The sequence below is a fragment of the Rana temporaria genome, chromosome 5 (assembly GCF_905171775.1).
Source record: "Rana temporaria chromosome 5, aRanTem1.1, whole genome shotgun sequence".
NCBI lineage: Eukaryota > Metazoa > Chordata > Amphibia > Anura > Ranidae > Rana > Rana temporaria.
In genome coordinates, this window is record NC_053493.1 from 69739366 (window position 1) to 69765304 (window position 25939).

Consider the following 25939-nt stretch of genomic DNA (forward strand, 5'->3'; position numbering starts at 1 on the left):
GTTACAGCCTACAATCCTCTTAACCTGCATTTATTCAGGGTTAACAGTTGTCTTTAAGTAGATAAGTGATTAGTTTGGTAAAATGCATACTTCTGTACATAGAGTAATGCCCACTCTAGCAGGAAATTAGTCAACAGATCTCATTATTTTCCCTAATTAAAATGCAAAAATTGAACAGGCATTAAAGATTTAAAAGCAGAAGCATATCTTGTTTAACTTTAATAAATATGCCTGGTTTATATATTGCCAGAGGCAGTTCATTATGTGTCTATGTGTAATTATTCTCTAACTTGCTCATCACTGGACATCTATCTATTCCTGATGGGCCATCCTGACTTTTTTAATAATCACAGTGTGTATAAAACTAGAGAACTAGAGAGTTCACTTTAAAGGAAAATAACTCAAATGGAAGCTGACGTTCTTTGAGTCTTAAACATGTCGGTTTCACGACAGTGATGTCACAGTGAAGGTGAATAGATTCAGCATTACTGCCCCACACTTATCATGTGTTTCAAGATTTAGAAAATGGCAACCTTTATTTATTTATTTATATATTTATAAATCCAATAGAAGATAATTCAGCATATGTGGATGTAAGCATCCACATATCCACAGAGAGCAGCACTCCTGCAGTACTAACTCCACTTGAAGCTTCTCTTCCCAGCCTTGTGGAAATCCTAACTGTATGCCAGGGAACCCATCCTTTCTTTTTTTGGTCAAACTCCATTACCCTAACCATACAGGCATCCAGTTGTCTGTCCGAGCTTCTGTGCCCTTCTAAAGTTGTTTTATGTTATGAATCACCACAGTCTTTGCAACAAGTACCTTCAAAAAGTATTCATACTCCTTGAAATGTTCATGTTACAACCAAAAACAATGTATTATATTGGGGATTTATGTGATAGACCAACACAAAGTGGCATATAATTGTGAAGTGGAAGCAAAATGATAAATGGCTTTCAATTCTTTTTACAAATAAATATGAAAAGTGTGGTGTGCATTTGTATTCAGCCCCCTTTACTCTGATCAGAGGCGGCTTTAGGCTTTGTGAGGCCTTAGGCAAAACTTAGACATGACGCCCTCTCATGCTCGTAAAGGAAAAATAATTAAAGCGATAGAAAATTAATACTACATTGCAATGTACAGTGTACAATAATCTGATGGCAAACCACCCATGGCCAGTCCTCAATGATTCCAGCATGTTATTGGATCATATCACACCAGCGAGCTCACCAAGACCATCCCTGCCTTTTCCAGGCAGTGCTCTGCTCTCCCCTGGTGTGTCTTGTCTGCAGATCGCCATTTGTGAGCGGCACATAGGGATAACATTGGCAGTGCAAGGTGGCAGCGCTGGGCTCTCCCCTCAAGTGACATAGCATGGGTTGTCAGCGCCTTGGGCAAGGCAAGTAATTTGTGCCCCCTAACCTGTGGACTTTTAACTCCGGTCTGGTCACATGATCCCCTGTGTCAGTCAGCGGTTGCTGCAGGGGAGAGGAGAGAGCGCTTGACAATGGATGGTAAAACCTGGAGCGTGACATCACCCACAGGTTCCCATGTCCTATCTGTTAGCGGTTTTAAGGTCACATACCTCAGAACCCCTAAACCTTGGGTGTTCCATTATGCAAATCTTGACCAGCCACTGTTGTAGAATGCTTGGGCTCACCCTCTCCACCCTACTGGTAAAGGAGGTCATCCATCAAAGCTATAAGGGAGAGGGAGGGGGAGAAAGGACGGGGGAGAGAGCAGGGGGAAGGACAAAGACAGAAGGGATTGAGAGAGAGAGGGAGGGGTAGAAAAGATAGAGGCAGGGGGAGAGTATAGAGAGATGGGGGAGGAGAGAGTGGACAGATGGAGGGGAAGAGGATAGAGAGAGGGAGGGGGGTAAAAGACAGTGGGGAAGGACAGAGAAAGGGAGAAAGAGATGGAAGAGAGAGGAGAATAGAGGGGAAGAGGAGAGTGTGGACAGAGGAAGCAGTAGAGGATAGAAAGAGGGAGGGGAGAGGAGAGAGAGAGAGAGAGGGATGGAGGAGACAGAGGGAGGGGGAGAGAATAGAAAGAGGGAGGAGGGAGAAGATTTAGAGTGTGAGGGGAGAGAGGCATAGACAGAGAGGAGGGAGGGGAGAGAGAGGGAGGGGGGTCAGAAGAGGATAGAGAGGGAGGGGGAAGAGGATAGATAGAGAGAGGGAGGGAGGGAGGAGAGAGTGGAAAGAGGAAGGGGGCATGGACAGAGAGGGAGGAGAGAGTGGACAGAGGAAGGGGGATAGGAGAGAGTGGACAGAAGAAGGGGACATGGACAGAGGGAGGGAGGAGAGAGTGGACAGAGGAAGGGGGAGAGGGGAAAGAGAGGGTTAGGAGAGAATGGGCAGAGGAAGGGGGGCATGGACAGAGGGAGGGAGGAGAGAGTGGACAGAGGGAGAGGGAGAGAAGAGTGTGCAGAGGGAGGGAAAGAGGATAGAGAGAGGGACAGAGGGAGGGGGGAGAGGATAGAGAGAAGGAGGGGGTAGTATAGAAAGAGGGGGGTAGAGAGAGGGGGAGGGGTAGAAGAAAGAGTGCACAAAAGAAGGGAGAAGGGATAGAGGGAGGGGGAGAGGATAGAGGGAGGAGAGAGGATAGAGGGAGGGGAGAGGGGGCAGAAAGTACAGAGGGTGGAAAGAGGACATGGGGGGTGATAGAGAGGAGGGGGTGGGAAGGCAGGAGAGAAGAGAAGAGAAACGGAGGGGTGGTGGAAATAATGGGGGGGATAGGAGGGTTATAGGGCAGAGGAAGGGGGGATAGATGGGAGGAAAGGAGGGGAGGTAGAGGAGAAGAGGTGGAGGGGCTGATGTGATAATTAGGATATGTGGGCAGAGTTGTACTACTGTAGGATTGCAGACAGTGGCGGCCCAACCAGCTTTCACCTCCAGCCTCACACTAAGTGCTGGAGATTGTAGCCCCGTAGTCCCGCCCAGCCTTTGCCTTTATGATCTTTAACGCACAGCCCTCTACTCACCGACACTGTGCACGGTGCATATTCCCAGGGCTCCCGAGTCCCGCTACCTCCGCCCGCAGGTCATGTTCTCTTTATCAGCACAGCAGCACTTGATGTCGGGCAGAGTAGAAGACCCCGCCTGACATGAGACTTTGACAGAGATCCTTCAGTAGGCAAATTAGGCAGTCGCAGGGCCCCTGTGAGCGCAAGGCCTTAGGCTACCACCTAATTTGCCTAATTAAAGAGCCGCCTCTGACTCTGATACCCCTAACTAAAATCTAGTGCAATTAATTTCCTTCAGAATTCACCTAATTAGTAAATAGAGTCCACCTGTGCGTAATTTAAACTCAGTATAAAAACAGCTGTTCTGTGAAGCCCTCAGAGGTATTTTAGAGAACCTTAGTGAAAAAACAGCATCATGAAGGCCAAGGACCACACCAGACAGGTCAGGGATAAAGTTGTGGAGAAGTTTAAAGCTTATAGAAAAATATCCCAAGCTTTGAACATCTTACAGAACAATGTTCAGTCCATCATTTCAAAATGGAAAGAGTATGGCACAACTGCAAACCTACCAAAACATGGCCTTCCACCTAAACTGACAGTCTGGGCAAGGAGAGCATTAATCAGAGAAGCAGCCCATGGTAACTCTGGAGGAGCTGCAGAGATCCACAGCTCAGATGGGAGAATTTGTTCACACGACAACTATTAGTCAGAGACTCCACAAATCTGGCCTTAATGGAAAAGTGACAAGAAGAAAGACATTGTTGAAAGAAAGCCATTAGAAGTCCTGTTTGCAGTTTGCGAGAAGCCATATGGGGGACACATCAAACGTGGAAGAAGGTGCTCTGGTCAGATGAGACCAAATTTTACTTTTTGACCTAAAAACAAAGTGATATGTGTGGTGGAAAACTAACACTGCACATCACCCTGAACACACCATCCACACTGTGAAACATGGTGGTGGCAGCTTCTTGTTGTGTGGATGCTTTTCTTCAGCAGGGACAGGGAAGCTGGTCAGAGTTGATGAGAAGATGGATGGAGCCAAATACAGGGTAATCTTAGAAGAAAACCTGTTAAAGTCTGCAAAAGATTTGAGACTGGGGTGGAGCTTCACCTTGCAGCAGGACAACGACCCTAAACGTACAGCCAGAGCTACAATGGAATGGTTTAGATCAAAGCATATTCATGTGTTAGAACAACGCAGTCAAAGTCCAGACCTAAATCGAAGTGAGAATCTGTGGCAAGACTTGAACATTGCTGTTCACAGATGCTCTCTATCCAATCTGACAGAGCTTGAGCTATTTTGTAAAGAAGAATGGGCAAAAATGTCACTCTCTAGATGTGCAAAGCTGGTAGAGACATACCCAAAAGACTTGCAGCAAAAGGTGGTCCTAATGCACGCCCCACTTTCACATATTTATTTGTAAAAAAAAAAAATGTTTCATTTTTTTCAACTTCATAATTATGTGCCACTTTGTGTTTGTCTATCACATAGATCCCAATAAAATAAATTTACTATTTTGGTTGTAACATGACAAAATATAGAACATTTTGAGGGGTATGAATACTTTTTCAAGGCACTGTATATCCAAATCCAAACAACTCCCTGGGTAATGTGGGTTTTATTGTCAGAGTAAATATCTATAATTTTTGTTTTACAAATACACATTAGTAACAAGGATTACCAACGTGAGAAATAATGTATTTTCTGGCCTATAAGACGACCTTTTACACCGGAATTACACAGCCAAAAACCGGGGGTTGTCTTATACGCCGGGTGAAGCAGCTGCCCAATAGATATCAGCCCGCCGTGTGCTTTGTTTGCTTCGTTTTTGAACGGTATTACCGCACAAGGGGGTTGCACAAGAGTGTCATCTTATACGGTGAGTAGAGCACAAAACCACAGTTTTAAACTGCATATTAGGGGGTCGGCTTATGTGCCCAGCCGCCTTATACGCTGGCAAATATGGTAGCTTTTCTAATAAGAGTACAGTTGTCTCTCTTATCACTTCCCTCTCTTTCTTTGTTGCTCTCTTAATTCACCCGTGAACAAACCCCCATGGAGGGAGGGGGAGAGAGAAACAATCTCTGCCAAACAATTACCTTTTACAGCAGGAAATAAGGAAAAACTACAAATGCGTGAAAAAGAATGCAAATCCTTGCTTGATATAAGGCCAGCCATACACAGTTCGATTCTTAGCAGGAATCGGCCAAGATTTGAACCGTTAATGGGCAGGTTGAATGTACCAAATTGATCGATCGCAACTTGGGTGCAACCAGCCTGCCGGATTCTCTCATGACTATTGCTACCGGCTGCTATAGCTGCTAGCAGTAATCAATGTCTTCTCCTGCCCAGGAAGACTTCCCCCGCCCATTCCTGCCAGGACACTTTACCCAACCCGTGGTAGCAGAAAATAAATTAGCACCATGTATGACCGGCCAAAGATACAAATATTGCACATAGAATATTACATACAAACATATTAAGATACAAAACATTCTTAAACTTATTGCAGAATGCTATCAAATAATTGTCTGTTTCTGGTAACCCTACTTCCTAGTGATGAGGTGTCAGTTCAGTCTGAACAAAGGTTCAGACTGTCAGGTCACCTGTGGCCAGGTGACAAATGCACCCTGATGGAGACAGGGGTGCACCGCAAGGTAGTGAACCCAATAGCAGACTGCTGCGGATGAACAGGAAACGTGAACCCAAGATTCCCCAGGGCGCGGAGTCTAAGGTCCAGCAGGTGTTCACCAGAGCCTCTAGTGGTGAGGATGGCCTTCGCTGCAACTGAACCCAGGTCGTGGCCCCTGGGGTCCCCCAGGTCACGCTCCGTAGGGAGAGTGGGGAAGCAGTCACTGAGGACACAAGGGATGGTGATGGGTAAGCCGAGGTCGGGGCAACAGGCAGACAAGGGTAACCAAGAGACAGGCCAAAATGTCAGGGTCACAGGCAAACAGGAGTAGTCAGAGACGAGCCAAAATCGGTACACAGAAAGGTAAACGTAGCACACGACAGACAGGAACAAGCTAACAAACAAAGTTGAACAGCAAAGCAGACCTGCAGTGCAACAGTTAATATAGACTTCCTGGGATGGTCTGGGGTGGGGCCATACAGGAAGGAGAGATGATAAAAAGGTAGCCAGAAGAGAGTCAGGCCTCTAATGGACACATGAGGAGAAGGTAGGCTGCCAAACATTATTGCATGTCCATGACACAGACCAAATTTTGCTTGGTCGGAGGATTGGCAAACTAAAATTGTGTCCGGTCAGCATTGCTACCACTGCTAAATGTGACAGCTTTCCATCAGGCTGGTTGCTAGGAAGCTGACAGCCGGCCATCCTAGCAATTATGACTCAACCCCACAGCTCAGTTAGGCTGACAGTGGAATCTAAAAAAGGGGCACAGGTTGTCAAAGAAAAATGGTGCAGGGTCCCCCCTAAACTCCATGCCAGACCCTGATACAAGTATGCAGCCTGGAAGGTCAGGAGACACCATCACCCCCAAATTATACCAGACCACATGCCCTTAACATGGGGGGGGGAGTATCTTAATGAGGACAAAGGTCTCTTCACCACAACCCTGGACTGGTGGTTGTTGGGGTCTGTGGATGGGAGACTTATCAGAATCTGGAAGCCCCTTTAAAAATAAGGGGGGCCCAGATACTACTCCCTTATTTAAATGGGTAAGGAGTACATAGTGTAAAAAGCAGGAAAGGTTTTACCCCTTCCCTAGTCTAACCAAAACACAAAAAAAAAGGTTTGGGCTTTACATACAATACGACCATAACCTGGTTCTTGCTTAACACCAATCAACATTTTGACAACGTTTTTTAATAAAACTGTTTCCATCACTGGGTCTCTGGGCTTCTTTTTGCAACGTAGGCAGATCATGGTTGTTGGAAGGGACCAGTAGGGCTCTGTACGTACTTATCTAAAAACTTCACAGCACCCTGCCTCAGTACTCTTCTTAAGAGCCCTCTGACCGATGCAAGAAATGGTCTGGCTTCAAGGAGTTGGGATTTAAAGCTTTTATGAGATATTAGTGATTGCATATACTTTCATCTTTTCACAGCTGGTGTGCTGCCACAATGGCTAGTTTAAATAAACCTAAAATTGGCTCTAAGCACTGACTTGACATGACCTATTCTGAAAACTATTCCAAAAAAAGTGTTATGCCGCGTACACAAGATCGGACATTCCGACAACAAAACGGCATTAGTTATTTCCTTTGTTCACTGGAGTGCTGACTTACCATTCTATTTTTGTATCTTTCCGACAACAAAACGGCATTAGTTATTTCCTTTGTTCACTGGAGTGCTGACTTACCATTCTATTTTTGTATGTTTCTTTTGCCCCCTTCCTTAAGGGATTTGTATCCGGGAAGACGCATTAGATAACCTTTGTATATACATATATATATTTTCCCCCTAAATCTTTAAGGTTGCTCCTTACCTTTCAGATTTATGTCCATTATATTTCTTTTTGCTGTTCTCAGTATTTAGAATAATTAAAACTACGTGATCATACTATTTTTGAGACCTATTCCAAACTTCCTTCCCAAGCACCCCAGATGATTCTCGCTCTCTATAATCTTTGAGCCATGAAGGGAGATCATCCCCATATATGTAGGGGAATCGCCACATATCCAAGATACATATGCCACCTGGCCCCCGCTATTCTTTATACTACCATATATCATGCTCTTTTAGAATAATACTTTACACTATCTTTACATATGCAGTACACATGTATATAGGGCTAATATATGATGGCAATGCTGTTTGGATTATATATGTGTGCTGTGATATGGTCACCTCTGTTTGTATGGATTTATGTAATATAATGTGGAATTGCATTTTTGATGATTTGCTGTGGCTCTCATGCTCTTCAAATTTTATTTATATTTGATTAAGTTGTTTGGACTATTGCCTTACAACATTTTCCTTGTTTTTTTGTCTTGTTCCTTTTTGTTGCTGTGCGGCCTGAGCGGCGCCTTGGACAGCTCTCCATGGATGATCTTTTCACCCCAGGTACATCTCGGTCTCCGTTCCCTTTAGTCCTCCCGCCCACCGCCCAGCAGGGTGAGATTTCAGCGCAAGTCCTTGCGCTATAGCATTTCCCCACATGATGGCGACAGTGCGCACTGCTGCCTCTTGCGTGGGGAGTGCACTCTCCCCCTGCTGGTGGCATGTGTGCACCGCCTCCATACCCGCTGGCAAGCACCGCGTGTGCGCGGCTGGTCCGCTCGCACGCGGTGACGTCACAGCATCACATGGGATGCAGGAGGCGGCGGCTGACGCCGACGCCGCTGGCGTGCACACACGCCGAGGAGGCCACCACCGCTACGGACCGGGTCCCCCACCAGGTATGTCTCTGGCATTCCCACATTCCTGGGAGGGCAGGTGGCTTTGTTTGTATGTAGTAGTTTAGGTAGGGGGGTGGGTCGGAACCTTCATTTTTTTTTTTTGTGTTTTTTTTTTTTCTGTTCCCACCCCCTCCAATTAGGCCAGGTGTCCTATATATACTCCTGCCCTTTTCTGCTATCTTGGAAGGATCATTTTGGTACCTCCTAAGTATAGCACACCATCTGCTCTGGTGCTACAGGTAAGTCAGGGCTGCCTATTATGCTACCCTTTCTTTGGCAAACCTTTATTTGGCTCTCTTATTGATAACCTCAATTTTTCTACCATAGAGGGAACCTCTCTGTCTGTAACTGCTGTCATTTACAAACCCACAGCATTTTGATCAGACAATGCTATCCCCGCTCAGGAAGTTCTCTTTTAACTTATTAAACATATGCTCTACATTTTAAAGGTACTGCTCTCCATATCCTTTTTAATTTTTTTTTTTTTTTAACAGTTTTTCGCTATCCTATCCTGTCATCCCCTGTTAACTGCCGCATAGGCACTTCTATTTTTGCACCTTTCACTCCTCACTACTTTTCCCCCTTTCTTTTTCACAATACATTTTAGGCATTTCCACCTTTTTTTTTTCCCTTTTTCTCTTCCCCTCGTTTTCCGTTGATCATTTCATCCCTCTGTTTCTGTTTTTGTCTCTTTTTCTTTTTCTATCTATTATATCTCCTTTTTTCCTTTTTTTTTCTTTCCCTCTTCCTTTCCCCTTTTTCCCCTTTCTCATCACTCCCTCCCTTCCTCCTCCCTTCCTTAGCTGTTCACCATCACTTCATATCTTTCCCTCACCTTTTTTCCCCCCCTTTCCCCCTCTTGTTTCCTTACCTCACACTCCACCCTAATTGCTGTTCAGCCGTTCACTATCACTTCCATTTTTCCTTCACTTCCTCTCTTTTTTTCTTTTCCTCCCCCCTCCTTCCTTTTTTGCTATTTCATATTCCACCCCACCTGTTTTGTACCATCCTCTTTCTTTCTTTCTTAATTTCCAATCACACTTTCACTTGTTCACAACTTTCACTCCCCACTTTTTCACTCACACCCCTTTTTTCTACCTAATATACACCGCCACTTCCCTCTTCCCCCCCCCCTCACTCTCACATTCTTCCTCCCCTTTTTCTTTCTCCCCCCTTTTTTTTTTCTTTTTGTCCTTTTTTTCTTTTTCTTTTTCCTTCCTTCTCCTCCCTTTTCTTCATCTTGTTCTTTTTTCGTTATTTCCCTTCACATTTGATTTCACTGCACCTCCTTCAGGTATCACTTTTTTCACTTTTTTCACTATTTCCCCCCTCCTATTTCTTTTTCCTTCCTTTTGTTTCTTCCACATCTTCCTTTGCACTTGATCCTCACTGTATTTCTTTCACTGTTTCACTTTTCACCCGCTCTTGTCACTATTCTTATCCTTTCTTCCCCTCGCTCCCCCATCCAATTTTCTTCTTATTTCTTTGACCTTGTCACTTTATTTCACTCGCCCCTGTCCTTTTTCTTATCCCCTTTTTTTCCTTTCTCCTTTCAACCTTCCCTTTTTTTTTTTTCCCCCCCCCCCCCCCCCATGTCCTTGCTCTCTCTTTCCTCTTCCCCTTCTTTTTTTTTTTTCTCTTTTTTTTTTTCCCTCTTTAGGGAGAATTTTGTTTCTTTATTTTTGAGACATATTATTTTAAATTTGCAATCTAGCACTCCTGAGCATTTATTTCTTATTCTTTTTAAGCCTCATAAGGTTTACTCTGTCAACTTCTACCTTCCACTCCAGAGCCTTAACAACTATATCCCTTAATATACGCCTGTATATGTATGTACAAATATACAATTCAGAGTACCAATGTTGCTATTCTGCTTACAGGCCTCTTTATTAAACTTCTTCCCTTCTGCCAACAATTCCACACCCCTCCTGGGTTTTTGCATGGTCTTTCCATCTTTGACCCTGCCCTGTTTGGGGGTGACCCCCTGTGGTGTCGAGCGAGGGGTCTTATTCGGCGTGGAGATCCGATTTATTGCCTGGGTTGTGGATCATCTTTGAGTGGGCGATGCGGTGCTGCTCTACAGGCTCACAATATTAACACTGAGACACCTTACCAAGGTAAAAAGACAAAAAAAAATCATTTATTTCATTATTATTGTTTTGTATATAAATATAGAACATACTGTCTCTTTTTCATATATTGTTTTCCTATTTCATAGGTTTTTTGTAAAAGTAGACGCAAATTCTAAAAGTGTACCTCCTATTATTGATTAGACATCTCATAGTCATTCAAATATGTGTTCCCTTTTAGTTACACAATTCTCTGAAGAAGACCTTGTAGGTCGAAACGTTCGTTAGATTGTTTATGCTACAATACATATTTTTGGCTGTATAAACACTATTTGTGTACTGTATTGTATATCTATGTAAAAGCTGACTGTGTACTTGTCATAGCTCATATTCTATCCACTTTTGCTATTTCATTCTTGCCCGATTTTTTTATCATGTGAATAAATATAATTTTTTACTACATGGTATTATATTCTTCTACACTAGCTGCCTAATAACCCCACCTGGGAAAATCCGTTCATCATTCATATCGGGGTGAGCAGCCATTTTTCACTCCACGTTAGTGTCCATGTCCCTTCTATTCTATTTTTGTATGACCCATTCTGTTATCTTATATGGAATGCTATTAGCTCTTTACTTTTCAAACTGGATATTTGATGTGCTATGGTATCTTGATATGATATACTCCTCTGGAAAAATGTCAGTTGTTTGAACCAGCTGGATGGTCACAGCTTACATTGACAGCTTCATGGTCCCTGAATTTATAACCATTGGTTTTTGGATCTTCAGACTGGATAAAGGGTTTGAATAGCCCCAGTTAGTAATGCAAGTGCTCTTCTGTCCAACTTCAAGCATCCTTTCCAGGACAGTATTTACCCCATTGGATGGCATTTTCTTTGAAAGGTACACCAACATTTCTCCAAATAAAGTGACACTTATACTAGATCAGTGAAGCTTAGAGTAGCCCAAGATGTTATTCGACCATAAACCATTAACCAAGATCATCAGCAGATGGTGAGGAAAATAAACCATTGTCTACAGCTATCACTGGCACCACCATCTACAGCTGTTTTGTTACTTGGAAACCACAATAGTGTCATCCTACCTTAATCCCCTATTCACATACAGGAATGGGCTTGGGCGTGTTTGGGATCTTAGTCCTAACCCACCTGCCCAATCCTGCCAGGAAGCTGACACTGCACACCGCTAATCACAGGCAGTGAGACAGATCTGGTCAGCAGCTGCACAGATCGGGAAATGTCTCACTGCCTGTGATTAGCAGTGTCAGCTTCCTGGCAGGATCAGGCAGGTGGGTTGGAACGAGGATCCAGAACACGCCCAAGCCAATCTCTATTCACAAAGCACGCCTTTCCCTATATTCCTATCATCTTTATAATTCATCCTTTTCTGTTTTCATGTACGAAAAAGGTGCAAAGAATTGTAAAATCAAAAAAGTAGCTTTAGCTAGGATAAAAATCTGAGAAAAAAATGCATAATGCCATAAGTAAAAAAAAAAGTTAATATATCTGACAGCTTTATAGTACTCCCGGAAGACAGCTATCGCTATAGTTTCGAGAGAGAGACGCTGAACCTTCGGTTCTATCCTTTTTGAACAGGAGAGTCACTGCAGCTCCTATGCCCATCCTCTCTCCTCCTCCTGCCCATTCACAGAAGTTCATTCACAGTTTTTGGCAGGTCCCTGTCCCCACTTCTGGGAGACCTTGCCCCCCTCCTCCTTCCACCGGCACTAAGCCATTCAGAAAGCACAGCGCGCTTAGCACATGCACAGTAGGCAGGGCCGCCATCAGGAATTATGGGGCCCCTTACACAGCTTCAGGCATGGGCCCCCTGGAGAAGAGAACCGGGGGGGGGGTGCTGCCGCCTGAAATTGAGAAGCGGGGAGGCTGCCACGAATTGAGAAGCGGGGGGGCCCTTTACAAAAAAATAAGAAATAAAAAATATATATAAAAAAGGGGGGTAGCCATCCGTGGCCCTGGGAACCTCTGGCTGGGCCCTTTAATAAAAAGAAAAGAAGAAAAATATATATATATAAAAAATATATATTTAAATTAATTTATTTTTAAAAAGGGGGGTTGCCATCTGGGGCCCTGGGGACCTCTGAGCCCTTTAAAAAAATACACACATTATATATATATATATATATATACACACACATTTTTTTTTTAGAAAAATAAATTACAAAAAAAGGGGGGTTGCCATCCGGGACCTCTGGGCCCTTTAATACAAAAAGAAACCTCTAGGCCCTTTAATAAAAAATAAAAAAATATAAAAAAAATAAAAATAAACATTTATAAAAAAAAAGGGGGGGTTGCCATCCAGGGCCCTGGGGACCTCTGGGCCCTTTAATAAAAAATACATAAATAAAAAAGGGGTTTGCCACATGGGGCCCTGGGGACCTCTGAGCCCTTTAATAAAAAAAAATATATATATATATATATATATATATATATATATATATATATATATATAAATAAAGAAATATATAAAAAAAAATATTTTTTTATAAGGAATGGCAACAGCAGCACCCGAGAGCCGACTGAAACATCGGCTGGGGTGCCGACATCGTGGAACCCCTGGACCGGTAAGTGTCCTAATAATAAAAGTCAGCAGCTACATTATTTGTAGCTGCTGACTTTAAATTTTTGGAGGGGGGGCTGGAGTTTCACTTTAACTAATAGCGTGCCTTCACTTTTTACAAAGTGGTTGAATTCCTTTAATTGTTGGGGGAGGGGCGGGCACTGCTTTGTTGATGGAACATATTTTATTGAAGAATTCTGCAAATTGACAGGGTTAAATAATTCAGTTAAAGCTTATTTTTTAAGACGAGTGGGCCCCAATATTTACACCAAGGTCCCATAGCTTTTAGTCACGGCTCTGACTGTTTCTCCCTGTGAATTTCTGAGCACCTGGTCAGCACATGTTATAATTATTATCTTTCATTTACTATTTGTTTGTTTTTGTGTTATGACAGTATATCTGTGGTCTTGTTATGCTTGGACTAAATATTCTAAAACATTTATTCAATGAAAGAAAATAAGTTCAATGACCCGGAAATTTAATTAAACATTTGTCTCCAAAATAAACACTACCCTTAACTCTCACAAAGATGATTTATATACATTTCACCTATAGATATGTAAGGTATTAAAAGATGTAATGTGTGTGTTGTTAAACTGTAACTTTAGTCATAAAATTAAGTTCTGCTAGATCTTTTCAGGCTGGCCCCTTGTGCAGGTATAGCTATGTAAAGCTTCAAAAATAAGTGCCTAAACTGTTAAACCACTTGCCGCCCGCCATATAGCAATATATCGTTGGCAAAGTGGTACTGTTATCCTGAACAAACGCCATATGACGTGATCAGGATAACAAGCCGCGGCACGCCACAACTCCAGTCTAGGTACAGAGTCTCTGACAGAGACTCTTTACCACGTGATCAGCTGTGTCCAATCACAGCTGATCATGATGTAAACAGGAAAAGCCTTGTATCGGCTTTTCCTCACAAGCGTCTGACAGGGGGGTCTGCTCTCCTGACAGGGGGGGTCTGTACGGCTTGATTATCAGCGCAGCCCCCCCCAAGGATGCCCACCCAGGACCACGAGGGATGCCACCACTGATGACCACCAGATATGCCACCCATGGCCACCATGGATGTCAACCTGTGCCCACAATTGGTGCCAATCAGTGCCTACAAATGGTGCCCATCACGAATGCCTGCCAGTGCCTGCGAGGGAAGAGGCGCCTCTGGGTGCAATACTTTAAAACAATTTTTAATATATAAAACAGATAGATTAAAAACCACTCACATTTTGGTGGTGACAAGCAGGCATATCAAAAGGTTTCCCAAGAGGGGGGGCGGGGGGTTTGGATGTCATCTGGTGCGGACAAGGCTGCCGCACTCCTTTTTCAAGTTAGAAAAAGGAGTGTGGCAGCCTTGTCATTCGCTGCCTGTCCACTCGGAAACGCGTCGCTTGCCCGGTGACGTCATCATCTATCGCCCGCCGATCCATCCACGCCTCGAGGGTCTGAGGAGATACATCCACCGCAGCCACCCCTCATCACCAGCGGTAAGAAGACCTCGATCTCGATCTCCTCTCACTCCACAGTACCGCAGCAGGGACCAGATGGGTGTCAGGGACTTGGTAGGAGGCCGAGATGCTGGGAGGGCTCCCCTTTGCGGCCGAGTGCAGCACACCACTGAAGGTGACACAGCAGGTGTGGTGCCCACAGAAGCACGGGTGCCTGGATGCTGAAGACAAACGTGCTTGAGAGGTCCGGGAGACAGAGACCAGTGGAGCAGCTGGAAGCTGAGCCAGGAGCCAGGAGCCAAGGATCATTCACCGGAAGATCGTCCGTAACCAGAAAGACCAGGGGTGAGCAGAGTCTTAGTACAGGAAGCAGGATAAACAGAGTCCAGTAAACAAGCCGGGGTCAGATGCAGGGAGCAGACAGAAGGAGGTCAGATGCAAGCCGAGGGTCAAGCCAGTGGATCAGGAAGAGCGGGTCAGAACTAGCCGGGTCGGTACACAGGAGATCAGATCAACAGGAAATTCAGGACACAGGAACACAGGGGGAGCTGAAGATAAACCAGCAAATGCAGACACTAACAGACTTCCTTATATAGGCCCATGTGACCTTCTGGTAGAGATACTGGGTCCTAAAGTCCCTCTCCTACCAGAGATACTGGGTCCTAAGGTCCTTCTCCTGCCAGAGATGCTGGGTCCTAAAGCCCTTCTCCTGCTGTTGGTTCCCTGACAGTGCTTTTGCCTATGCAGGTTTGCCAACCCTGCACCATTACGCACAGGGATGCGCCTATTTCCCTGACAGTGCCCCCTCCCAACGGGCAGCCTCCGGATGCCCATTTGCGCCCATTTTGCAGGATGACTGTTGCGAAATCTTTGTATAAGCCTAGGGGCATGCACATGACTCGCAGGTTCCCAAGAGCTCTCTTCTGCAGGGTATCCTTTCCACTTAATTAAAAACTGAATTGTCCTACCTCTCCGACGACAGTCAAGGATGGACTCCACTTCGAATTCAGTCTCGTCTCCAACCAGGACCGGAGGTGGGGGTATTTCTTCTCTCCCTGGAAAAGGACTGGAAATTACATGTTTAAGAAGTGCAACATGAAATACAGGGTGGATTTTATACGATTCAGGCAAGGCAAGTTCGAAGGCAACTGGATTTATTTCCCGTTTTATTTCAAAAGGGCCAATAAACTTTGGTCCCAATTTTCGGGAAGGACAAGGCAGTTTGAGGTTTGCAGATGAGAGCCACACTTTGTCCCCCACCTTAAAGGCAGGGTTTCCTCTCTTCTTCTTGTCATACTGTCTCTTATATCCTTCTTGGGCTTTCCGCATTGTGTCCTGGAGAATCTTATAATTGGTTTGGATGGAATTTATTCTGTCCTGGACTGCTGGGACTGAAGATTCAGGAATGACATTGGGTAAAAATGAAGGGTGGTAGCCATAGTTCGCCCAAAAGGGTGATTGGTTGGTAGCCGTGTGCACCGAGTTGTTATATGCGAATTCCGCACAGGGCAATAATGAGATCCAATCGTCCTGAGAAAAGGAACAAAAACAACGCAGGTATTGCTCTAAGGTCTGGTTAGTCCTTTCTGTTTGGCCGTTACTCTGGGGATGGTACGCTGTGGAAAAACATGTCTCAATTGATAGTGATTTGCAGAGGTTCCTCCAGAACCTAGAGGTGAATTGTACACCTCTATCTGACACAATGTCATCTGGTACTCCGTGCAGTCTGACTACTTCTTTAATGAAAATTTCTGCTGTGTCCATGGCAGAAGGTGTGCCCATCATTGGTAAGAAATGTGCCATCTTGGATAGCCGGTCTACTACTACTAGAATGGTTGTAAATTCTTCTGAAGGGGGTAAATCCACGATAAAGTCTAAGGAAATGTTTTTCCAAGGTTGCTCTGGAACTGGCAGTGGTCTTAACAGGCCCCAGGATTTCATGTTGGACCCCTTATTCCTTTGGCATATTGTGCAGGAGTTGACATAGTCCTTACAATCGGCTCTCAGAGTGGGCCACCATAAAGACCGTTGGACCAGTTCGGTCGTTTTTCTGACCCCAAAGTGGCCAGCCAACTGATGATCATGGAAAGTTTTTAGGACCTGAAGCCTGGCTTGCTGTGGGACAAAAATCCTGTCTTGATGCCAAAGGAGTCCCTCCTGGCTTCTGAGGGAAGAGATTTCTGTTTCCGTGCATTGAGTGGATGCTTGTTCAATTGAAGCCCTTAAATCAGGCTGGATCAAGAGGAAGTTTTGAGGGGACAAGATTGGACTAGGTGTGATCTCTTCAGGGGTATCAGGAAACATCCTGGACAAGGCATCGGCTTTTCCATTTTTAGACCCTGGGCGGAAGGTGATATGGAAATTGAATCGAGAAAAGAATAAAGCCCATCGAGCCTGGCGGGGTCTCAGTCGCTTGGCAGTGCGGAGATACTCCAAGTTCTTATGATCTGTAAAGATCAAAATAGGGTGGACGGCGCCCTCCAGGAGATATCTCCATTCCTCCAGGGCGGTCTTTATTGCCAAGAGCTCTCGATCCCCTACATCGTAGTTCTTTTCAGGCTGGGTCATCTTGCGTGAAGAGAAAGCCACGGGATGAAGTAGGGCTTTGGGCCCTTGACGTTGGGAAAGAACTGCTCCTGTGGCTACTTCGGAGGCATCAACTTCCAGGACATAGGGCAGGGCAGGATCGGGATGCTGTAAGACAGGTGCAGAGGTAAAGAGGACTTTTAGTTGATCAAAGGCTGTTTGTGCTGCTTCGGACCACTGGAATCTGGTAAGCTGACGTGTTATCTGGGTAATTGGTGCTACAATGGTAGAGAAGTCTCTTATAAATCTTCGGTAAAAATTTGCGAAGCCAATGAACCTCTGAACACCCTTTTTATCAGAAGGGGCTGGCCACTCAAGGATGGCTTTCACCTTCTGAGGATCCATGGCTATCCCATTGGTGGTGATAATCAGTCCGAGAAACTGGATTGTTGTCTTCTCGAAGTCGCATTTTTCGGCTTTTACATACAATCCGTGTACCCTGAGGATGCCCAATACCTTTTTTACATGTGTTCTCTGAAGCTCCAGAGTAGCTGAGAATATGAGGATATCGTCGAGGTAGACGATAATGAAGTGGTCTAGGTACTGCCGGAAGATATCGTTTATAAAATGTTGGAATGTGGCTGGGGCGTTGCATAATCCAAATGGCATCACTAAGTATTCAAAATGTCCGAACCTTGTTCTGAACGCTGTTTTCCACTCATCCCCCTCACGGATGCGGACAAGATTGTAAGCTCCACGTAGGTCTAGTTTAGTGAAGACATGAGCCGTACGGAACCTCTGGAAGAGTTCCGGGATGAGGGGGAGTGGGTAGCGATATTTAAGAGTAATTCTATTCAATTCCCTGTAATCCACACATGGCCTCAAAGTTTTATCCTTCTTCTCAACAAAGAAAATGCCGGCACCGGCAGGAGAGGAGGAAGGGCGGATAAATCCCTTTTCAAGGTTTTCATCAATATACTGTCTCAAAGTTTCAAGTTCAGTCTGAGAGGGGAAAAATACGGCCAAAAGGAATCTCAGCCCCCGGTAACAACTCGATGGGGCAATCGTAGGGACGATGCGGGGGTAGGGTATCTGCTTTCTTCTTGTCGAATACATCCTGGAACTCCTGATAGGCTGCTGGTATATTGGGATCCACACTCTGTGTGGGTAGAACAGACATGCAACTGGAAGAGTTCTTGGTTTCAGGAATAAGACAATGCTGCCGGCAGTAGGGAGAGGTGAAGAAAACTTCCCTTTTGGACCAGTCAATCTGAGGGTTGTGCGCCTGTAGCCATGGAGTTCCCAAGATGACAGGGAATATAGGAGAGCTCAGGACATCAAAACGCAGAAATTCCTGGTGACCAGAATTGATGGAAGTAAAGATAGGTGCCGTTTCCTGGGTGACATGGCCGGAACTGGGCATTGAGCCGTCAGCCAGGTGGACAGTCAGTCTTTGGCTCTTGTGGTGGAGAGGAATAGCGAGTCTCTTAGCCAGTGTCAGATCCAAAAAGCAACTACATGCCCCGGAATCCAGTATTGCTTGGAGATGAACTTCTTTTCCTGCTATCAGTAACGTGACAGGAAGAGTGATGTGAGTTGAAGAGGACCTGAGCACCTGACAGTTGACCAGGGTGCGGAAGACCGATTTCCTGGGTCTTATGGGACAAAAGGTTATATAATGACAGGTTCCCCCGCAGTAAAAGCAAAGGTTCGCCTGTCGGCGACGAAGTCTCTCCCCTGCGGTTAATGCTGGATGGGCCAGGCCAAGCTGCATAGAACTAGATGTGGGCGGAGCTTCAAGCAGTTGGGGGGTTTTGATGCGTTCCGACCGGCGCTCACGTAAGCGTCTGTCTAGTTGAATAGTCAGTAGGATTAGAGCCTCTAGGGTTGAAGGGTTCTCGACTCTAGACAGTTCATCCTTAAGGGATTCAGACAGTCCCAGTCGATACTGATAACGTAACGCTGCCTCGTTCCATCCTGAGTCTGAGGACCAGATACGGAATTGCACTGTGTAATCTTCCACAGGGCGCTGACCCTGCCGTAGGGCATGTAGAGCAGCTTCAGCAGTGGCCGCCCGCAGGGGATCGTCATATAACTGGGCCATTGATTTAAGGAACTGGTCCACAGAATTGATGAGGGGACTCTTCTGCTCCAGTAAGCCATGAGCCCATACTTGGGGTTCATCAGTCAGTAAGGAAATAATGAATCCCACTTTCACTGTTTCAGAGGAAAAAGTCCGTGGTTGCAGAGCCAGGTACAGGTAACATGCGTTTTTAAAGGATCTGAATTTCTTCCGATCACCGGAGAAGCGTTCAGGTGTTGGCACTCGTGGTTCCGGAGGGGGCATCACCACGGCAGGAGTGGTTGCCGAGGAACTAATAAAAGGTGACCCTTGACCTGCGGGAGAAGGTGTCGCAGGTAGGTGCTGCGATCGGCCCTCTAATTGGCGGTACTCTTTCTGGAGTTCTTGGATGACCTGGGTGAGGGCCGTGATCTGTAGGCTGGCGGCTTCCAGCGGGGAGACACCTCCGTCGGCCTCTGACATGGCTGGTTTATACTGTCAGGGACTTGGTAGGAGGCCGAGATGCTGGGAGGGCTCCCCTTGCGGCCGAGTGCAGCACACCACTGAAGGTGACACAGCAGGTGTGGTGCCCACAGAAGCACGGGTGCCTGGATGCTGAAGACAAACGTGCTTGAGAGGTCCGGGAGACAGAGACCAGTGGAGCAGCTGGAAGCTGAGCCAGGAGCCAGGAGCCAAGGATCATTCACCGGAAGATCGTCCGTAACCAGAAAGACCAGGGGTGAGCAGAGTCTTAGTACAGGAAGCAGGATAAACAGAGTCCAGTAAACAAGCCGGGGTCAGATGCAGGGAGCAGACAGAAGGAGGTCAGATGCAAGCCGAGGGTCAAGCCAGTGGATCAGGAAGAGCGGGTCAGAACTAGCCGGGTCGGTACACAGGAGATCAGATCAACAGGAAATTCAGGACACAGGAACACAGGGGGAGCTGAAGATAACCAGCAAATGCAGACACTAACAGACTTCCTTATATAGGCCCATGTGACCTGCTGGTAGAGATACTGGGTCCTAAAGTCCCTCTCCTACCAGAGATACTGGGTCCTAAGGTCCTTCTCCTGCCAGAGATGCTGGGTCCTAAAGCCCTTCTCCTGCTGTTGGTTCCCTGACAGTGCTTTTGCCTATGCAGGTTTGCCAACCCTGCACCATTACGCACAGGGATGCGCCTATTTCCCTGACAATGGGACTACGACGCACCAGATGACATCCAACCCCCCCGCCCCCCCCCCCTCTTGGGAAACCTTTTGATATGCCTGCTTGTCACCACCAAAATGTGAGTGGTTTTTAATCTATCCGTTTTAAATATTAAAAATTGTTTTAAAGTATTGCACCCAGAGGCGCCTCTTCCCTCGCTTGTTCTTCCAGATTTTGGAACATGGTTTCTGTTCCCCACTGACGGCAGTCCTGAGAGCATTCTCCCATCAATACTCATAACACACCAGATCTCCACAACCAATAACATTGTAGCAACTGCTTGAACATTTTTGTCTTCTGATATCTGCTCCATGCACACATGTTTTGCATATCAGTGCCCATCATCAGTGCAACCGCATCAGTGCCCATCAGTACCGCCTTATCAGTGCTTGTCAGTGCAGCCTCATCAGTGCCCATCAGTGAAGGATAAAACTTACTTATTTACAACATTTTATAACAGAAACAAAGAAAAACTATTTTTTTTTTCAAAATGTTTGGTCTTTTTTTATTTGTTTAGCAAAAAATAAAAACCCCAGGAGGGATCAAATACCACCAAAAGAATGCTCTATTTGTGGAAAAAAAATTATAAACATTTTGTTTGGGTACAGGGTAGCAATTGTCATTTAAACAGTGACAGCACCGAAAGCTGAAAATTGGCTTGGGCAGGAAGAGGGGAAAGTGCCTGGTATTGAGGTGGTTAAAATTCAGTAAATCCAGTAAATCCACTACTATGCTTCCAGAAGCCTCTATAACACAGGGGGGGAGTAACAGAACAACAGCCTGTGAAACACTAAGCAGCCCTGAGCAATCAATGCCTGCTCAACTGTTTAAGCCCTGGTTCACACTGGGCTGCGGGAATGAAGCCGTGCGAGTTCAGCTGAACTCGCACGATTTCAGCTGAACTCGCACGATTTCACTCCTGCCGGCAGTCCCGATTTCGGCCGCGATTTAAGAGACATCTGTGCAGGTTTCTGCACAGATGTCTATGTAAATCGCGGCCCGAAATCGCAAAAAGTAGTACAAGAACTACTTTTTGAAATCGGTGCAGCGCCGCAGATGCGGCGTCGCACCGATTAGGACTGTGCCATTGCCGACAATTGGCGGCATTTGAGATGCGATTTCACATGTGAAATCGCATCTCAAATCGAATGAAATCGCACCCAGTGTGAACCTGGGCTGAAGGGGGAGCTAAACTACGTTTTTGTAAGCAGCCTACTTTGAACTTAGGAGGGAGGGTGATACACAAGTACGAATTTGACAAAACAAGCATTATGGGTGAAAGGAGCCTTTGATCTGTTGCTCTGCATTTGTGTAATTAATGCTTTGTCTCTTGTATAACATTGAGCAACTTAATTCGAATATTCTTGCATTGTGTTTAGAGACTTGGCTTAAACAAAGACACTATAGGAGAATTTTTTAATTAAATAATTTTTTTATGTTGTAATAACTTGGAAAACAAAACAAAAATTTAACAGCATGCATACTTTGAGATTTTCCCTTTGTATCTTCCTTTAAGTTCTAGTCAGACCAGGTGCCATAGGTTTGCATTGGGTGGCTATTCCAGCGGCAGCGCGAATTGCCTTGTCTTCTACCTGTCCCGTTCACAACACTGAATTGTGGTGTTGCATGCAGAAAAAAATCACTCCACTACCTCGCACTACACTGGGGCCAATAGACTGCCCACCTTGGATATATGCCGCTACTTTGACGTTAAATACCATTGTTCTGGCAGCAGATAGCTGCCATACGACCGATATTTTTTTCAACTGTGGGCGGTCCACTAAAAACGGAGTTCCACCCGAGTTTTAGTTTATTAATAGTCAGCAGCTACAAAAAGCATAGCTGCTGACTTTTAATAAACAGACACTTTCCTGCCCCACGGTCCAGCGATGCGGCTGCCCAGAGGCTCACTCCTCTCCTCTTCGCCATCATTGTAACTGTGGCACCCAGCAATGACAGCTTAAGGCTAGAAGGCCGGGCACGCACTGAGCTATGCGCTCCTATTGGCCAGCCGATCTTCTGTGTCCCAGAAGATCACTGGCAGAAGATCACTAGGACGAGAGGAGGAGTTGCCTAGGCGACCAAAGAAAAGAGGAAGTGGGACAGGAAGTCCCACTAAAAAGAGCGTACAGACTCCCCCCCAAAAAAATGACATGCCAAATGTGGCATGTCAGGGGGCGAGGAGTGCTAATGTGAGATCTGGGGTCTTTTTGACCCCCAGATCTCACACTAAAGAGGTCCTGTCATGCTTTTTTTCTATTACAAGGGATGTTTACATTCCTTGTAATAGGAAAAAAAGTAAGCCAACCTTTTTTTTTAAAGGGACAGTGTAAAAAAAGAATATATTTTTTTAAATAAGAAAATAAATTTAAAGCGCCCTGTCCCTCCGTGCTCGCGCACAGAAGCAAATGCATAAGTAAGTCATGCCTGCATATGTAAATGGCATTAAAACCACACATATGAGGAATTGCCACGATCGTTAGAGCCAGAGCAATAATTCTAGCAAAAGGTCTTCTCTGTACCTCAAAACTGGTAACCTGTAGACATTTTTAACCACTTACCCCCCGGACCATATTGCTGCCCAAAGACCAGAGTACTTTTTGCGATTCGGGACTGCGTCGCTTTAACAGACAATTGCGCGGTCGTGCGACGTGGCTCCCAAACAAAATTGGCGTCCTTTTTTTCCCACAAATAGAGCTTTCTTTTGGTGGTATTTGATCACCTCTGCGGTTTTTAGTTTTTGCGCTATAAACAAAAATAGAGCGACAATTTTGAAAAAAAAAGGAAAATTTATATGAAATACTTACCGTAATTTTCCTTTCCTGATGGACTCCATGGCAGCCTACGTGTGGGTTAATCCCGCCTCTCATACCTCATAGGACCCTACTCCCATAAAGCTTTGCTTCTCCCAATAGACTGTGTTCCGTAATATAGCCTACTCCAGCAAAGGGGAGGGAACTCCGGCTGCCATGGAGTCCATCAGGAAAGGAAAATTACGGTAAGTATTTCATATAAATTTTCCTTTTTCCTGACAGACTCCATGGCAGCCTACGTGTGGGAAATGACTAGCCAAACACACCCGGGTGGGCAATTGCTGGTTAACAAAAAGGTTTAATTGACATTGTCAACAGATAAAACATGCAAACCAAAATTAACCGACGATAAAGAAGCCGGTTCTACGCAATAGTGCGTCACAAAAGTATTTAAAGACGACCAGGAAGCTGCTTTGCAGATGACTTCCGGAGAAACATGTCGGGCAGCCGCCCATGATGTCGAGATGCTCCGAGTGGAGTGAGCAGTTACCGCTTCAGGAGGAGCCAACCCTTTTGCCTTATAAGCCCTGTGAATTGCTTGGACGATCCATGTTGAAATGGTTCTGGAAGAAGCCCGCATCCCTTTGTTCTTCCCATGAAAAGACACGAACAAATGATCCGTTTTGCGGAAGGGTGCTGCAGCTTCCAAATATTGTTTCAGGACTTTCCCAACATCCAGAGGATGAACAATAGAGTCCTCAGAGGAACGAAAAGTGGGGAGGACAATTTCTTGGTTTTCGTGAAAAACTGATGTTACCTTGGGCTTGGACCCCAGCATCGGGACCAACACAACACGGTCTGGAAAGAAAGTGAGGAATGGTTCTTTGAATCCTAGGGAACCAATTTCAGAGACTCTTTTGGCAGATGTTATGGCAACAAGAAAGACAAACTTGAGGGAAAGATCTTTAATAGATAGATGAACCAGATTTTGTTCTTCTGAGAAAAAGTCCAAAACCAATGGGAGGTCCCATTTGGAGAACCTTGGTCTTCTTAGAGGTCTCAGCCTCATAGCTCCTTTGAAGAACTGTCTGACAAGGACGTGTTTAGCCCATGATATTCCTGTGAAGGCAGATATCGCTGACACTTGAACTCTCAGGGAACTGACTGACAATGGTAGATCTAGCCCTGTCTGGAGAAAACCCAAAACATCTTGAACTCTGGGATCCTTAGGTGAACCGTTCATGGAGGAGGTGTAAACCGAAAATTTAGACCATATTCTTTGATAGATCCTGTTGGTACTTGGTCTCCTAGCACTTAGTAAGGTAGATAATGCTTGACTTGGACAACCTAGTTCTTCCAACCTTTCCCTCTCAAGAACCAGACCATTAGATGTAGATGGTCCGGGCAAGGGTGAGGGGTCGCTCCCTGCAACAGGAGATCTGGTCTGATCGGGAGTGGAACTGGATCCCGGAAGCTCAGCTGGCATAACAATGGAAACCAGGGCCTGTTGGGCCAGTAAGGAATTATTGCCACTACCTCGACTTCCTCCCACCTGAGTCTCGATAGGAACCGGAGAACGACCGGGACTGGAGGGAAGGCATAGGCTCTGTGGAACGTCCACTGGTCTGTTAGGGCATCCACCCCGAACGCCTGGGGACAGCGACTTCTCGTAAAGAATTTCTCCAGTTTGAAGTTGCATGGGGATGCAAACAGGTCTACTTCCGGCACAAACCCTAGTGATAGGATCCAGCTGAATACTTCGCTGTGGAGAGACCACTCGTTGTTGTTGAGTGTCGTCCTCGATAGGAAATCTGCTTGTAGATTCTGATCCCCGGGGAGAAAAACTGCTGTCAGATCTGTCAGATATGTCTGAGCCCAGGACATGATCGGCTCTATCTCCTTCAGTAGAGAAAGACTGCGAGTGCCTCCCTGTCTCTTTATGTATGACACCGCTGTCGTATTGTCCATCCTTAGGAGGACTGACGACCCCTTGGTTAGATGAGAAAAGGCTTGAAGGGCACAGAAGGCTGCACGGAGTTCCAGGACATTGGAAACCACCTTCCGAGGTGACCAGTCCCACTTCCCTTGAGCTACTTCCTTTAGGCAAAGAGCACCCCAGCCTTTGCTGCTGGCGTCGGATGTAATTGTGACCCAAGAGACAGGGGCTATTGAAAGACAGTTGAGGAGATTCTCTCGTAGAAGCCACCAGAAAAGACTTTCCCGCATTGACCAGGTTATCCGAACCAAATGATCTCGGGAGCTTGGATCCCATTGTTGAAGAAAACCCTTCTGGAAGGGACGCATTCTCCACTGTGCCCACCTTACCATGGGAATTGTGGACACCATGGTGCCTATTATCTTGAGGCAAAGTGAGGCTTTGAGAAAAGGAGAGTCCAGTGCTAGACGAATCCTGTCCCGAACTATTGGGATTTTTTCCAAGGGTAAGGAAATGGTGCTCTGGACCGTGTCGAATTGGGCACTGAGGAAAACAAGAGACTGTGTGGGATCTAGATGACTTTTCTCTTTGTTCAGAAGCCAACCAAACTCGGTTAGAGTAAGGATGACTTGGGCCCGATGTGTCAGTAGTTGTTCTTTGCTCTGTGAAAGTAACAGCAGGTCGTCCAAATAATGGTGAAGACGAATGCCTTTTGTCCTGATCAAGGCCACGACGGCCAGTAAGAGCTTTGAAAACACTCGAGGCGATGTTGTAAGCCCGAACGGGAGACAAGTAAATTGGAGATGAGTACTGCCCACTGCAAAGCGAAGGTACTTCTGAAACTCTATCGCTACTGGGACATGAAAGTAGGCGTCTTTCAAGTCGATAGATATCAACCAATCGCCCGGTAGAATCGTCTGGCGTATTGTGAGTAAGGACTCCATCTTGAACTTCTCTTTTTTGATGAAGGTGTTCAGGTGTGTCAGGTCTATCACTGGCCTCCAGGA